This window comes from Urocitellus parryii, chromosome 10 (assembly GCF_045843805.1).
Source record: "Urocitellus parryii isolate mUroPar1 chromosome 10, mUroPar1.hap1, whole genome shotgun sequence".
Taxonomy (NCBI): Eukaryota; Metazoa; Chordata; class Mammalia; order Rodentia; family Sciuridae; genus Urocitellus; species Urocitellus parryii.
In genome coordinates, this window is record NC_135540.1 from 129,430,810 (window position 1) to 129,446,563 (window position 15,754).

Sequence of the window (15,754 nt, forward strand, 5' to 3'; positions counted from 1 at the left end):
GGTAGGCAGGAGAGTGCATGGCTACTTCATGGGGGTGGGGTAAGATGCAGTTGAATGTTGGTAAATAATTTGATGTTTAATTTCTGTGCTAAATTAGAGTATCATTCCTTATTTCACCCACCAGAAAGAAAACACCTTTCATTAAGAGTCTGGTTGGTATATATTTCTTTGGGACATTGTTTTCAGCCTCACTTTGTGGGATGTTGAACTCAGAGACACATGTGACTCTTTTTTTCTTAGGAACTGGTTATAAACCTCTGGTTGGGAACACAACCTTTCACTCCTGTTGGCTCTCAACCTCCCTTCTTTGAGTCCTGCAACTCAATGCAGAAACTGCCCTAGAAGCCCAGGATGCTACCCATACCTATACCTGGTGGGTTCAACAAATCTATTCTTTTGAATGTGACACGTGGTTCTGTCAGTGACATTCAGGGTTCTATATCAACAACACGCCTCTCCTCTCGCCTCCTATTCTGTCAGTCATAGCAAGGCTGGACTGTGGTGGGTGGTGACTCATGGAGGGAGCCTGGTGCACGTATCCAGTGGTCAGTTTCTCCAAACCATACACTTATATCACGAACACTTTTTAGTTATCTTAGAACACTTGTGTGTGCCAAGTGGTGGCTCTTCCTCATAATAACAAAACTAAACAAAAAATAATTCTACCTCTATACTTTGAGAGAAATAATTCCCTTGTTGAGCCCTCCAGTATTTGCATCTTTTAAAATCTCATAAGTTTTGCTACATACTTTTGTGAATCTTTTTAAAGGTAAATATTTGTTGTGTTATCTCACTTCCTTAATATCAAGGTGATACAAGAGTCTCATATTTATCAATGGTTTAGTTTCCACTGGTGACATAAAGTATGGTGGACAACCTCCACAATTGCATCCTCTAAGCATTACTAGAAGACTTGTGAGATTTAGGTGCATAGGAAGGGGTTCTTTCTCTGCCAGTAGGTTTGACTTGCTTTGTAAGCCACAAAGCTTTCACAAAGCTGTCCCCAACTTTGATGCAAACAGTAATAGTGTGTTGGTTTGCTCTTTATTCATTAAAGGAAGTAATTAGTGATGCTCCAGGAATAATAATGGACCTGGCATTGGGACATTCCTTTCTAATGGACATCAGCTAGTCTGATATTTTATCAAGACCCACTTTCAAAACCTGTGACTTTGCCGCAGGGCTCTGCTCTGCTTCTCTTTGCAGCCCCATGGTGTGCTATTTTTACGCTGCACATGTTTAATTTTGCAACTTGTGACAATTTGAAAAGCATTACAATGTCTATTCCCATTGAGATGCACAGAACACATGAAGATGTGCTGAGAGGAGCAGACTTTGGGAGAAACTCCACTGTGATAAGAGTCTTCTTGGAATCTCTAGGCTCTTCCTTGAAGGGAAGCCAACTTCCTTCCCTTAATCAAGCATATTTAGTTTTCCATTCTAAGGAGCAATGAGGGTCAGTCAAGTGCATTTAAGATTTGTTTTATTCAGACTTGGCCTTTTCTGAAAGAGCAGCTCAGAAGAAAAAGATTTCCTCCAAATGCAATTAGGAGAAATGCATCTTGAAGAACAGTTTTAAAATCCTCTGTAACTTACTTAGCAAGATCAGTTGCTTCTGGAATCATCCCATATCCCAAGGTCTTCCATTCTTATCATATGGTGAGCCAGTTTGCCTTTAAATTAATTTTACTTGTAATTTTACTGCAAGGAACGTTAGTAGCCTGTGTGTTCCATATGCCAAAAGTGCTAACTGGTTTCATTTAGAAAACCCTTGGGCCCTTGTGCACTGTTGTAAAGTCCCTCACATTTCTCTGTAAATGACACTGGCTTTGCCGAAGCCTCTCGGAAGCATTAAGGGCATGTGTTTATGATTGACCAGGTAACCCTTGATTGTTGATATTATTGAACAAAGTGGTTATATTTCATCTAAATTAGCTGATAATTAAAATATCATTTTTCCTTTTTATTTTCTAATTCTCTGTGACATTTTTTATTTATCTTCCTAATTATGTTTTGTGTTTTCCTGAGGATTATAGTAAACAGCATTATTTTCCCTACACAATCTCCAATAATACCTAGATACATGCAAATGGTTCCTTGCAAAAAAAATCATAAATGATAATTAGTTATTACTTTCCCTGGATTGATCATACTAGTGATCTGGGCTTCATTATGAAAAAATAGCCCTTAGAGAGGGATAATTTTGAGAATTTCCACCCAGAATGATTTGTAGAACATTGGCTGATTATCCAGAAGCTACAGAAAATTATGTATGCAGAGAAAGGAACTGTATGAACTCTAGGTAGCCACATGGCTCACTCTTGTACCTCCTTCCAATCTGTACTCAGATGTTGCCTTGTCATGAGTACTTTTGTGATCACATCATTTTATTTGCCCTGCCTCCAGACCTTATCCTCTCCTGCCTTATGATGTAATCTCCACTAGACACCAGTTTTGTCTGTTTGGTTCACTTGTATAAATTCAGCACCTAAAACAGAAACGCATAGTAGGTATTCAAAGCAAGTGTTTTTTAAAAATTGTGTTTATTTAATTTTTCATTGTCATTCACTTTTGGATAGATTAACATCCAACTATAAGAAAATAATAGACCCCATATACATTTTACCCAGTTTTCTGCAATGGTAGTATTTTACAAAACTGTAATGCAACATCACAATTGGAATATTAGCATGGACACAGTAAAGATACAGAAAACTTCCATCACCACAAAGATCTGCCGTGTTTTACTTTAATAGAGGCATTACTTTCCTCTGTCTCCTACCCCTTTATTAATCCATGTCATCTGCTAATCTATTCTCCATTTTTTATAATTTTGTCAGTTCAAGAAAGTTGTGAATGGAACCATGTATCATACAACCTTTTGAGATTGTATGAAATACCTATGTCTGGGCAGCATTATAAAGAAAATAAAACTTTTATAAAAAGTTATTATAAAACTTGCTGACAGTGTTGCAACGTGGTTCATGACATCATATGGCAAGAGATAGGGAACCTGTGCGCAAATCTGTGTGTCTTATTGTCTCTCTTTCAGGATAAAGCCAGTGGGATTCTGCTCTACCATAATGACTTTATGTAATCTTAAGCAGTTTCCCAGGGCTCCACCTTTTTAAAATTTTATTTTTTATTTATATATGACAGTAGAATGCATGACAATTCTTATTACACATATAGAGCACAATTTTTCATATCTCTGGTTGTATACATAGTATATTCACACCAATTTGTGTCTTCATACCTGTACTTTGAGTAATAATGATCATCACATTCCACCATCATTAATAACTCCATGCCACCTTTAAACACCCTACTAGATTAAGTTCCTATCCTCTTAGAAACTCACAATAGGAATTAAATTCCCACACACGAAACCTTGGCAAGACATTCAAACCATATCCAAAATGCAATACCAGGTCAGTTGATTGCAAGTAGAAATACTATATCCATTTATATGCAGGATTGTGTGTAATTTAAAATAAGTTTTCTTTTGAGATGAATGTTCTGGATTACAGTAGCTAGGTTTTATGGTTGATGTGTGTTTAGAATTTTAAGACACTACCAGACGTTTCTCTAGAGTAGTGATAGCATTTTATATTTCCACTGTCAATATATAAGCAATTCATTTTCTCTGCATCCTGTCACTCTTTGCTCTTGTTACTATTTTTTAGGCATTGTAATTGATGCATAATGGTAACTCATAATTTTACTATGCACAACAATAATAATAATAATATGGAATGTATTTCCATATTTTTATTTGCTGTCTCTATTTTCTTTTTGGTAAAATATCTCTTCATATTTTCTGCTCGTGTTCTAATTGAATTGCATCCTTTTCTATTGTTGACATTTGAAGTTCTTTGTAGATTCTAGAGACAAGTTCTTTGTCATAAGTGTAGTTTGAAAATAATTGCTCACAGTCTATAGCTTTTCTTTTATCCTCTTATGAGGATTTTTGGTAATGAAAATATTCAAATTTGATGACATCAAACATCAATTTCTTGTTTCGTGGGTCATTCTTTCAGTGTTTGATTGTTCCGGCATCATATTTTGAAACCCCATTATTCTTCCACTGAATCCACTTGCATTTTTTTCAAAAGTCAGTTGTAAGTAGTTGTATGGCTTTGTTTCTAGGTATTCTGTTCTATTGCATTCAACTTTGTGTCTGTCTTTCCACCAATACCATGCAGTTTTGATTACTATAGGTACATAAGTCTTAAAATCTTTCATGAATTCATTCTAGTTATGATTTGAAGACTTATTCTTTGCAAAATTGCATTATCTAATTTGGTTCCATTATACTTCTACATACATTTTACTTTTGCTTTGTCTACATTAAACAAACAAACAAACAAACAAACTTGATGGGTATGTGATTGCAACTGCCTTAAACTTGTATTCCAATTAGGGGAGAATTTACATCTTTACTATGTTAAGTCTTCTTTTTACATGAATACAGAGTATCTCAATTTATGTAACTTTTCTTTGCTTTTATCAGTCTTTTTTTTTTTTTGTAATTTTCAGCATATAAGTCTTATTCGTGTTTTGTTAAATTCACACCAAACTATTTTCCACATAGGAAAGTCATATGATCAGCAAATAAGATGACTTTTCTTAACAATCTGTAGATATTAAATTTCCTTTCCTTACCTTGTTGCACTGGCTAGTACTTGCAACACTATGTGAAACAACACAGTTTGAAGCACTTAATTATCTCATTCTTGACCTTAGGTCGGGAGCATTCAGTTTTTCACCAGTAGGTATCATGTTACTAGTAGGGTTTAGTAGATGGTCTTTGTCAAGTGGAATTAGTTTCACTCTATTCCTATTTCTGTGATGTTTAAAAATTATAAATGGGTATTGAACTGGTGCTTTTTGTTTTCTTCAGTTAATATGATCATGTGACTCTTTTTCTTTATCCTGATAAAATAGTGGATTACATTGTTATTTGAATACTAACCCAATCTTGGATCCCTAGGAAGGACTTTATCTTTTTCTTGTTATACATTGCCAATTTCTCTTTCATAATGTTTCTTAAAGAAGTTTGGGGGTGTCAACTTGCAAGAGTATATTTTTTCCATGATATTGTCTCTAACTGGGTTTGATATCAATCTAACAGTAGATTCATAAAATGAGTTAAAAACTATTACTTCCTGTCTGTTTTCTCAAAGAAATTGTAAAGAATTGGTGTTATTCCAGATGCAGTTATGCACGCCTGTAATTCCAGAGATATAGGAGGCTGAGGCGGGAGGATTGCTGGTTTGAGGCCACTATCAATAACTTAGCAAGGTGCTAAACAATGTAGGGAGAACCTGTCTAAAAAGAAATGCAGATAATACTTCTTTACAGATTTGGTAGAATTCAGTGAAACTCTGTGACCTGAATATTTCTTTTATGGGGAGATTTTCAATTATAAATTAAATTTACTTAAGTTATAGGGCTATTCAAATTATATATTTCATACTTGGTGGATTACTGTAGTTTTCATAATTCTTAAAGAAATGGTCCATTTCATCTAAGTTACATTTACTTAGTAAAGATGTTTATGCCATTTCTGTTGTGGACCAAAGGTTTGCTTTGTCTTCTTTGCCCCTGAATCATATGTGTAGCTTTAATCTCCAGTGTGATTGTGTTTGGAAGTGGTTTTTTTTTGGGGGGGGGGGACGGTTTCAATGAGGTCATGATAGTGGAGTCCTCACAATGACATCAGTGTCCTTATAAGAAGAGACTGTTGAGCTAGATGTTGTGAGAGTGGAGCCTCCATGATGGGGAACTAGTGTCCTCATGAAAGAGGAAGAACTTCAGCCCTGTCTTCCTTTTGGGAAGGAAGCAGTGGGAAGCCAGCACTCTACCTGCCAGGAATAGGGGCCTCCCCAAAAATCTGAAGAGGTGAGCCCCTTGATCTTAGATATTCCTAATTTCCAGAAGGCTGAAAAATAAATGTCCACTGTTTAAAGCACCCATAATAAATGCCTGTTGTATTTTGTTTTTGTAGCTCGAGCTGACTAACACATCTGCCATTATTCTTTGGCATCTGCAGGTTGAATACTTTGAATCCCATTTTAATAAATATTTTTAAATGATCAGATTAATTTTGAAATCCATTTTCACTGTTGAGTACATTTTGGTTGTCTCAATTCTAAAGTATTCAAAGTAGAACTTTTGATTTTATTAACACCAAAAGACTACCTACAATGTTATTTTTAATTTGTTTTAAAATATTTAGTTGGCATGTAATAATTGTATGTATTTATGGGGTACAACGTGATACATGTGTATAGTGTTGTAAATCAAGCTATTTGATATACATCCATTGTCTAACTTACATACATTTTGGTGATGAGAGTGTTTATAATCTACTCTTTGAGCAATTTTGAAACACAAAATACATTGTTATTATCATGCTTTGTAATATAACAACAACAAAAAAATTATTCCTCCTAGTTAACTGAAACTTTGTACCCTTTGATCCACATTTCTCCTTACCATAGCCCTCACCCCCAGCCTCAGGTAACCACCATTCTATGTTCTGATTCTATTAGCTCAACTTTTTCAGATTGTACATAAAAATAATCTCATGTAATACATATCTTGTTGTGCTTGGCTTATTTCACTTGGTATCAAATCCTCCAGTTTCATCCGTAAAATCACAAATGACAGTTCCATTCTTTTTCAAGGATGAATAGTATTCAATTGCATATGTGCCACATTATTTTTTTAATTCATTCATCCTTTGTTGGACACTTAGATTGCCTTTAATATGTAATATTCTGAATCATGACAAAATGAACATAGGAGTGAAAATATCTCTTTAATATATTAGTTTCAATTATTTTGAATATACACTCAGGAATTGGTTTTGATAAAGTTGCCAAGAACATGATTTCTTCAATAATATAGAGAAAACTGGATATCCACATGCAGAAGGATGTGTTTGGACACTTATTTCATACTATATACAAAAATCAACTCAAAATCATTGAAAGACTTAAATACAAGATCTGGGACTATAAGATTCTTACAAAAATACCCAGGAGAATAGCCCCAGGAGGAAGGATGATTTCCTGTAAAGGACCTCAAAAGCATAGGGGACAAAAGCAAAACTGGAAAAATGTTATTATGTCAAACTAAGAAGCCAGAATTCTTCAAGCCAGGAAAAGAGACCATGGTGCTTGCTCACCACTGGTGCCCCTTCTTGTGCTCTAGATCCTTCATACTTCCTCCTTTACACAGCAGACAGGCTGCACCCTTCCTCACCTCTTCCAAGCACAGCTTTCCAGCACCCTTGCCCATCTTTCTCTGTGAGTACAGCACCTAGAAGCCTCCCTAGGCTCAGCATGCTTCAGCAGCCACACCCTTCTTGCTGTCTCTGGAGGCTACCAAGCCCCAGCTCAGCTTGGGGTCTTCACACAGCTGTTCCCTCCCTCTGATGTGCTCTTTGCCTTAAATGTCTCATGGTTGGCTCCTTCCTTTAATTTACATCCCAGCTTAGCTTTTATTCTTATGGATATCTTCCCTGATCACTCCACCTATTCACTTTCTATTCTGTCAACCTGGTGTGAGTTTTTTTTTTTTTTTCATAGCACTTATTCACATATGATATGTTCTTATTCTCTTTTGTTAATTTGTCATTTTCTCTGCTGAGAAATGTATTAGACTGAAGCCTTTCCCTATCACTGTTGCTTGTGTTGCTCATGCATGGAAGCATGTCTGGAAAATGACAGATGCTCAGTGTGTGCTGGCTGGATAAATGAATAAGAGACTGTATTTTTTTAAGACTATCACCTATGCTACTGTACCCTCTAACCAATGAAAAAAGTGTGCATTCTCATCCCAATTTTATAGATAAGCTAATGAGGCTTTACCATAATTAGCCTAGTGATCAAACTATAATAGCATGTTCTGCCTGTTTCAGACTTTGTTACAGATACCATCTCTCCTGCCAGATCTGTTGAAGCAAGAACTTCAAATAATATTTTGCTAACCTTTTGTGTAAGGAATCTGTTTTAATCTCAAACACTTTCATATAAAGTTTTGAGAATTCCTGAAGAGAATACTTCATTGACCCATTTAAATGGTGTGAACACTGGGTCAGGGAAGAATGTGAAAGACTTACCAGAGAGGATCAGCCACCCTATATATGTTTAAGTCTGTGATTCTAGAAGTGCATCTTTCTATATTGTACAAGAACATCATTTCATACATAGCGTTATTGGGAAATATTAGTTCCAACTAGAATTGTTACAGTGTCAATAGACAGGGAGAAGGGGAACTGTCTATGGTATTTAAATTAAACATCATAGAGATAATGTTTATATTTAAACAGAATGAGCAAAAAAACAAACAAAAAACCCTGGGAGTATTAATTAAGAGTGTAAACAAATCCTAGAAACTGCCCATGGCATTTAAGAATTCAGAAAAAAAAAGTGCACTTCCAAAGCAGGCCTGTAGTTTTTTGGCTTTTATAGCAACTGCTTCTATAATTCTGTATTTAATAGACAAAGTACTTTTTCCAAATTTCAAACCCTGGTGATTGTTCTATTAACTTAAGTCAACAGGAAGAGAGACAGGAAGTTGCATTTGCCTTCTAGAAATAAGAGGAAACTGAGTCAGTTGTGCTCTTAGGATAATGCACCAAATTAGTTTTGGAGCTCTGTTGCCTGGATGCAAAGTACAGGGCGTAAGAGTTGTGGTTTTCATGCTACTGTGTATAAAAGCGGACAAGGATTTCACCTAATTCCCAAATATCTGAGCCTGGATGGTACAGAAAATGTAGTCAATTTTAGATAACAGTTTGTTTTATAACTCTGAGCCCCCAAAGTGCAATCTGTTTATCTGTGACAGAACAGCATTACCTCTATTTGTTGGTCAGTCTTCAACTCTATTTGTTGAGAATCGGGGTCAGCTTCTCCAATGAGCCTTCCCCCCATTTAGACTTTCTGAATCTGATTAACACTGTGTCAGGGGATTGTCTGATGTCTGACCTTGAGCTGCATGCTTTCCAATTTCCCCTTTATTTTTTTGGGATTGTTTTCATCCACCTTGGCCCTTGAGATTCTTCTCTAGCAGACCCGATTGCATTAGCAGGGATCTTTTATTGGTATCCAAAGGGTTTCAGACCCAGTGACCTGTCATCTGTCTTCTCACCTGCTTACATGCTGATTCATTGATGAGCTGGCGTGGCAGGCCCCGCCTCCCTCTGAATGGTCTGCGAGTTTGCACTTGCTTCAGGAGAGGGGATGCCGAGCTGCATCATAGCTGCCTTACTACAAGTGTGATCCGGCAGCCTATCTGTTGCCACCGAGGAACTTGGGGACCATCCTGAGAAGCAGCGCCCTCACCACCCTGTGACTGTTGAGTCTGTCTCCGGCTTCTCTAGCTTCTTAAAGGAATTTCTGATTCAGGCACTAACAGCTAATTCCACAGGAGTTGTAAGGCAGCCTGTGACTTAAACTGAGACAGAAGTTTCCCCTCAGAGACGGTCTGTTTTTTTTTTTTTTTTTTTTTTTTCCTGTTGGCAAAGACTTCTGGCTCTCCTCAGAGGAATACCTTGTTGCTTAAGATGAGTGGCTGTAGAAAGCGGTGTAAACGTGAAATATTGAAATTTGCCCAGTACCTTCTCAGACTATTAACAGGTTCTCTTCATACAGGTAATGATCTTTTTTTTTTTTTTTTAAATAGAAGCTGGCAGAGCATGGTAATGAAGTTGAAACAGAGAAGGAAAGGCTCACTATTTCTTTGTTGTGATTATTTGTAATGTTGTCAATAAAATGCAATTGTGAGTGTTTGCTGAGATTCATGCTTTTAAAAATGTGTGCAGTGCAGCTCTAGTGTGGGGGTAGAACTGGATTCTCTGGATGTATCTTTTGTGTTTTCATGGCAGTGTTGCTGTTAGATGTGCCTCAGTCTAAGGAAGCAGTGTCTGCAGAGTGGAAAGATTACAAAAAGAAAAAAAAAGCATAATTGTGCAAAGGATTTTTTTTCTCCCCTTGCTCCTGCTTGCTGCAGTTTACTGGAAAAGCACATAGCTGTGCTTCCTGCAGGCATTTGGAAATTCTCTAGAACTCTTGGAGCATTGTACTCCATAGATTATTTCCAGTATTTGATCATGGAACTTGGCAGTGGAACAGTTAAGGGTATTTCTTTTGGAATCCTGAGTTCCTTGAAAATGTGAGCAAAATGTGAATGTAGCTGAGGAGTGAAATGTCCATGAGAGGTTAATATTTGTTTCACTGCAATGGATTTCAATGTTTACAAATTTGCACAATTGAAATTTCTGATTATAGATAGAATGAAAATATTTTAAAGATGTTCTAAAATCATAGGGCTAAACCAACCGTGATGCCATCCATGACATTCCTTGATGTCATGAAGTTACTGACAGGTGGCACCAGATAGAGTTGACTCTGATAATAAATACTTGTAAGGGGCCATCAAACTTTGGAGAGAATAGAACCTGTGTGTGTGTGTGTGTGTGTGTGTGTGTGTGTGTGTGTAATAGTACACTTTGATTCAGGTTCTGGGGAAATATTATCGGTTTTATTTTTTTTTAAATTCTAACTCATATTTGTCTTTCTTTAAATAATTAGAAAGAATAAGTAGGACAGAAAATTGTCAACACAACTGCTTGTGCAAATATGTTGATGATGTGAAAGAGGAAAACAATTTTGAGAGGATAACAGTAATAATCAAATGACTTCGGAGTGCACCATTAAATCTTAGCAGACACGAAGTGAATTGTTAACATTTTAATGTTAACATCCCATTAATATCTAGGTGCTCATCTTTAGGCAGTACAAATTGTGGTGACTTTCAGTGTTTTAAAGAATACCTACCAAGAGCCTACCTTTGACTCTTGTAACGGCTGTGTTTCTCACCTGGTCCTCACATTCATGTTATGACTTGTTAGTCCCATCAGTATGACCTTGGCATTACCTGTTTATAACAATTCTAGGAAGGATGGTGTACCATTTAGGACTCCTTGTCTCATTTGACAGTGCTCAATATGTAATCTTTATTCTTGCTGTAAAATTAGAGAAATATTTCCCCCAAATAGCTTACATGAGGCTTTTGTGGTTGTCTGTTTTTTTCTTTAATATAACAATTTTAAACTTCTACCTGTTTTTTTTTTTTTTTTTTTTTGCTGGATTTAGATGTCATGTTCTGCCCTCTTTGTTCATTCAGTTTGTAGAATAGTTTAATTGAACTTCTGATTTTGACGAATTTTATGAAAATGGCAAATAGTTGCAGAGTTATAAGCCACAAGTATTACATCCAAACTACCGTCTGTTCACAGGTTGTCTAATAACTAGTAGGCAGCTTGTGATATGGAATTTATGGAAAGCCAGCATAGCAGCAATATTTTAAGCTTTATTTCCTGCATATTCAGAAATCAAAGTAAACAGGAGTGGTTTCTTTGATTTGGAAAAAAATTAACCCTAAGATTAGTGGCTTTGAGCCTTGAGAAGTAAGATCAGCAGATTTTGGTGGGGGTATCCAGAGATATTCCTGTCCTGAGAAATGTGATCAAAGCACAGTTTCTTGTATAAATTCTTTTCTGTTCAATCCATACAATATTAAATGGTGAAATCCAGCCATAGTCTTTACAACTACTCAAAATTCTACTTGGAAAAGTTAATTTATGCATTTACGAGATGCTGTGATAATATACACTGTTCATATTGCGGGATCTAATGTAAAATTCATTAGAGCACTTTCAAGTCCCTTAGCTAGTAATTAATGAAGAAGTAGGAAGCAGAGTTGAATTCGTTTAAAAAATTTGCTTTAAGGTTAGATATGCACGAAGTTGCTAATTGTATCCTGAACAATCAGCATGCGCCTTTGTAGTTATCAAAAATTTAAAACAGTGTGAACGTGCCTCAGATGATTTTTTTTTCCTTTCAACCAAAATGTATTTTATCCTTAGTTTTTCAACTAATGGTGTCATCTGAGGAAATAGTGACTTTGTTTGGCATTTGAAAAATAGATGAATTCTGAAATATATTATAAATTTGTGTTTGGAGCAGTTGCTTCTAATTTGTTACCAAAATGGCTCAGGCATGTACACAAACAGGATAATTGAAGTGCAAAGAAATTTTTATGGACACAAACTTTCCATTGATGTATCTTGTCAGTGTTATCAAGAGTTAGAGAGAAGCAATTTCCTTTTCTGAGAACTTTTTGGGTAATTTTCAACAATGTCTAAGATTACTTGGAAATGCATAATTCACTTACTAATTTTTCTAAAATAATCTTTATGTTAGAGAGTATGAATTCAGTGGTAAAATCATAAGCTAAGATTCATTCATTTTAACAGAAATACTTTCATATTGTTATAATGCACATCACTTTTCAAAATGTTGATTTTATTTATTTTTTTTTTTTTGTTTTATTTTACTTTTGGTACCAGGGATTGAACCCAGGGGCACTTAGCCACTGAACCACATCCCCACCCTTTTTAAAATTGGAGACAGTGTCTCTCTGAGTTGCTTAGGTCCTTGCTATGTTGCTGAGGCTGACCTTGAACTTGGGATCCTCCTGCCTCAGCCTCCCAAGCTGCTGGGATAACAGATATGCACCAATGTACCCAGCAGAGTGTAGATTTTAAAACATATGTTTCAGCTTCACTCATCGTAAGAACATAAGTACTTAGAAAGGTCTTTTTTATAGATGATAAATTGCAGAAATCCATAGGCGAGCATTACAATGCAATAGTTTCCAGTTTAGTGAGATTTAATGTAGGATCAGTCATCCTAATTCTTTCTCAATTTGAGACTTGTCTCTTGATGTACCATATTATATTCAATTATAGATGAGGCTTCTGCTATTCAATATATCCTTGTACATCTAAATAAATGGAGATGGGTTTTAAGATTAGCAATGTGATACTTCTATAAGTGGGTAATTTGCATATCATAGGAACCCATGTAATACATTACCAAGAATGTTGACCCATTAAGAAGGGGAAAATGATATTATAGACATCGAGTTTTGAATGGTTTTTCTTTAACTATAGATTTTAGCATGAGAAAGTCTTGTAGTTATTTGAAGATTGTTTTGACACTTTTCAATATTCTATACACCATGTTCTTGAAAAATCAAGGCCTGACCACATTTTCCTATTAGCAAGAATTCCCTAAACATTTGTCTAAGGTGAATATTGCCTGGAGCTCTATGTCAGACTTCTCACCTGCAAGCTACAGGTGTGGTAGAGTTCAGCTCTTCACCTAAGGGAAGCAAAAGCAATTTAAGCTAAAAAAAAACAAAACAAAACTTCTGTTAAGGTTTAAATTGCTGTTTATCTAGTGGATTAAAGTGTTTGAAATTGAAGAAAATTATGTTATAAGAGCATGATGTAAGAATTCCATCACATATAGAACAGGGAAATGAAGGGAGGGAGAGAGGAAAGGAGAGAGAGAGAGAGAGAGAGAGAGAGAGAGAGAGAGAGAGAGAGAGAGAGAGAGAGAGAGAGAGAGAGAGAGAAAGTACACAGGTTTGTTTCAGAAGTCTGCACTAAGTGCTTTCCTATCTTGACATTATTTGGGGTCAAGCCATTGCAAAGTTAATCATGTAAAGATTTAAGTACTTTTGTGCTGCATTTTAAAAAATATGAATAAAAAGTAAAGGGTGACCCTCAGCAAAGTCAGAGAGTGAACGAAACCAGTTTTGGTCATGTGTCCTTTTTCCTTTCTCCTTCTTCCCTGCTCAGAAGTATGGATCTCAGGATCATATTTCCCATTCCACAGCATTCCACATCTTGTCCTGGCTTCATACCATCCATATTTGCTCTCAGGGAAGACACATCTCATACACAAGGTGTGTCCCTGAGGACTTCACATAATTAAAAATTAACAAAATCTAAATTTAATTCTGACCAAAAAAAAATGACAGGAGTTTCTGTTGTGAACCTGCCATATTACAGTTGAATACACAGTTTACATTCCCTTGACCTGACAGGTCTGAAATTATTTTTGTTTTAATTCTAATTTATTCTTTCAAATTTTAAATATTTCTCATAGCATTATATACAATTTTCCTTATTCAAATGCACACAAAATACTATCTTGGTATGTCTTCTTGTGATCTTCCTTCTATTGAAACCTGTTCTCAAGAAGAAAGCCCACCAAATGTGATGTTGATACTCGGTTGTCAATGACTACATGGCATTATGTTACCTTTCCCAGCAGAGTTTACATTATCAACTGTATAAAAAGGATTGTTTTGTTCTGTTTAACTTTCAGCCAAGAGTTATGAGATATTCAGGGTCCTGCTTAAGTTTCCTAAATTGTACCACTGCTGTCAAATCTTATGAAGGATCCCTGATTTCAGTGTATAAAATACTTATGCACGAAGGTTAGTGTCTGCCCCTTTAATTTTACAGGGAAATATGAATGTTAATACTGCATTGTGTAGTATTCTATGTTCTTTGTCACACATGTGGTCTAAAAGGGAAGGACTAATATTCATTGGAAGAGCTACATTTGCCCCTCTTGGTTAAGGTAATCAGGGCTCTCTTACCAGAAATATCACCAATTAGACATCAGTCTCTCATTTAAATTCTTGAAATATTCACTTTTCATAACATAGGACAAAGCCTGTTAAGGCTATTGTACATTGATTGTGCTCTGTATCAGTTGTGTATCTAGTAGGAAAGTGACCTTGCACTCACAAATGTAATTTGATAAAGAGATTCTATATATAGGCAGGGTATAAGGCAATCACAAAGGGGGAAAGTGTACACTGAAGCTAGTCACAGTGGACGACCGCAGGGGACTGTTTCAAGAACATGGAATGGGAAACTATGTAGAGGGCTGTTGAATAAGAATTATGGCCTACAGAACAGGGAGGCAGCCAAGCCACAGAGATATAATGGGAAAAAATTCTAATGCTTGCCTCTTTTCCTCCTACCTTCAGATTTTCTGCCTATGTTCCATTATATTACCCTGTGTTGGTCAGCTTTCTGGTACTGTCATGAAAACTTGAGATCATCAACTTAGGGGAAAAACCAGGTACATTTTGACTGACAGTTTTGGGGATTTCAACCCTTAATCAGTTACAGGTGCCTATCTGTATCTTCTGTGCCTGTGTCAAGGCAGAAAATCACAGGAGAAGCAAATGTGTAGAAAAATTTCTCCCTTCATGATTGGAAAAGGAAAGGGCTGAGGACCCACTCCCTCTGAGATCACATCCCCATTGAACAGTAGGATCCAACTCTTAAGGGTTCTGCCACCTCCTAAAAGTACCAAGCCAGGAACCAAACTGTTAACATTTGGGCCGTTGGGGGCATATTTGGATCCAAATTATAACAGAGCCCACCTTTATATCAACAGGAAAAGTACTATAAACAAGAGAAATACATTCCTGCCAGTAAAATTATACATTCACCCACCACTGGTATCATCAATGAACAGCGTGGTTTGCTTAAAATTACAAACAGTGGTCATGTTTTTCCTCCTCAAAAGTTCTTGAGAGTGGAAAGATCAAGCTAATCATTTTGCTTGGTGAATCATAAGGTTCCTATCTATTGACCACATCTTTTGCTATTATTATCCTTTATTTTGATTGCAAAGCTTCTTTCCAAAATCAATCTATATGTTTCTTTATCTAAGTAAGATAATCCCTTGCCTTCCAATGACGGTGGTTCTGTTTTCTAAGATGATGATATGATGGTAATCAGTCAAATTAAATGATGCATAAAATAATGTGATTTTTTTTTATAAGAGGATGTTCTTACAGCTCA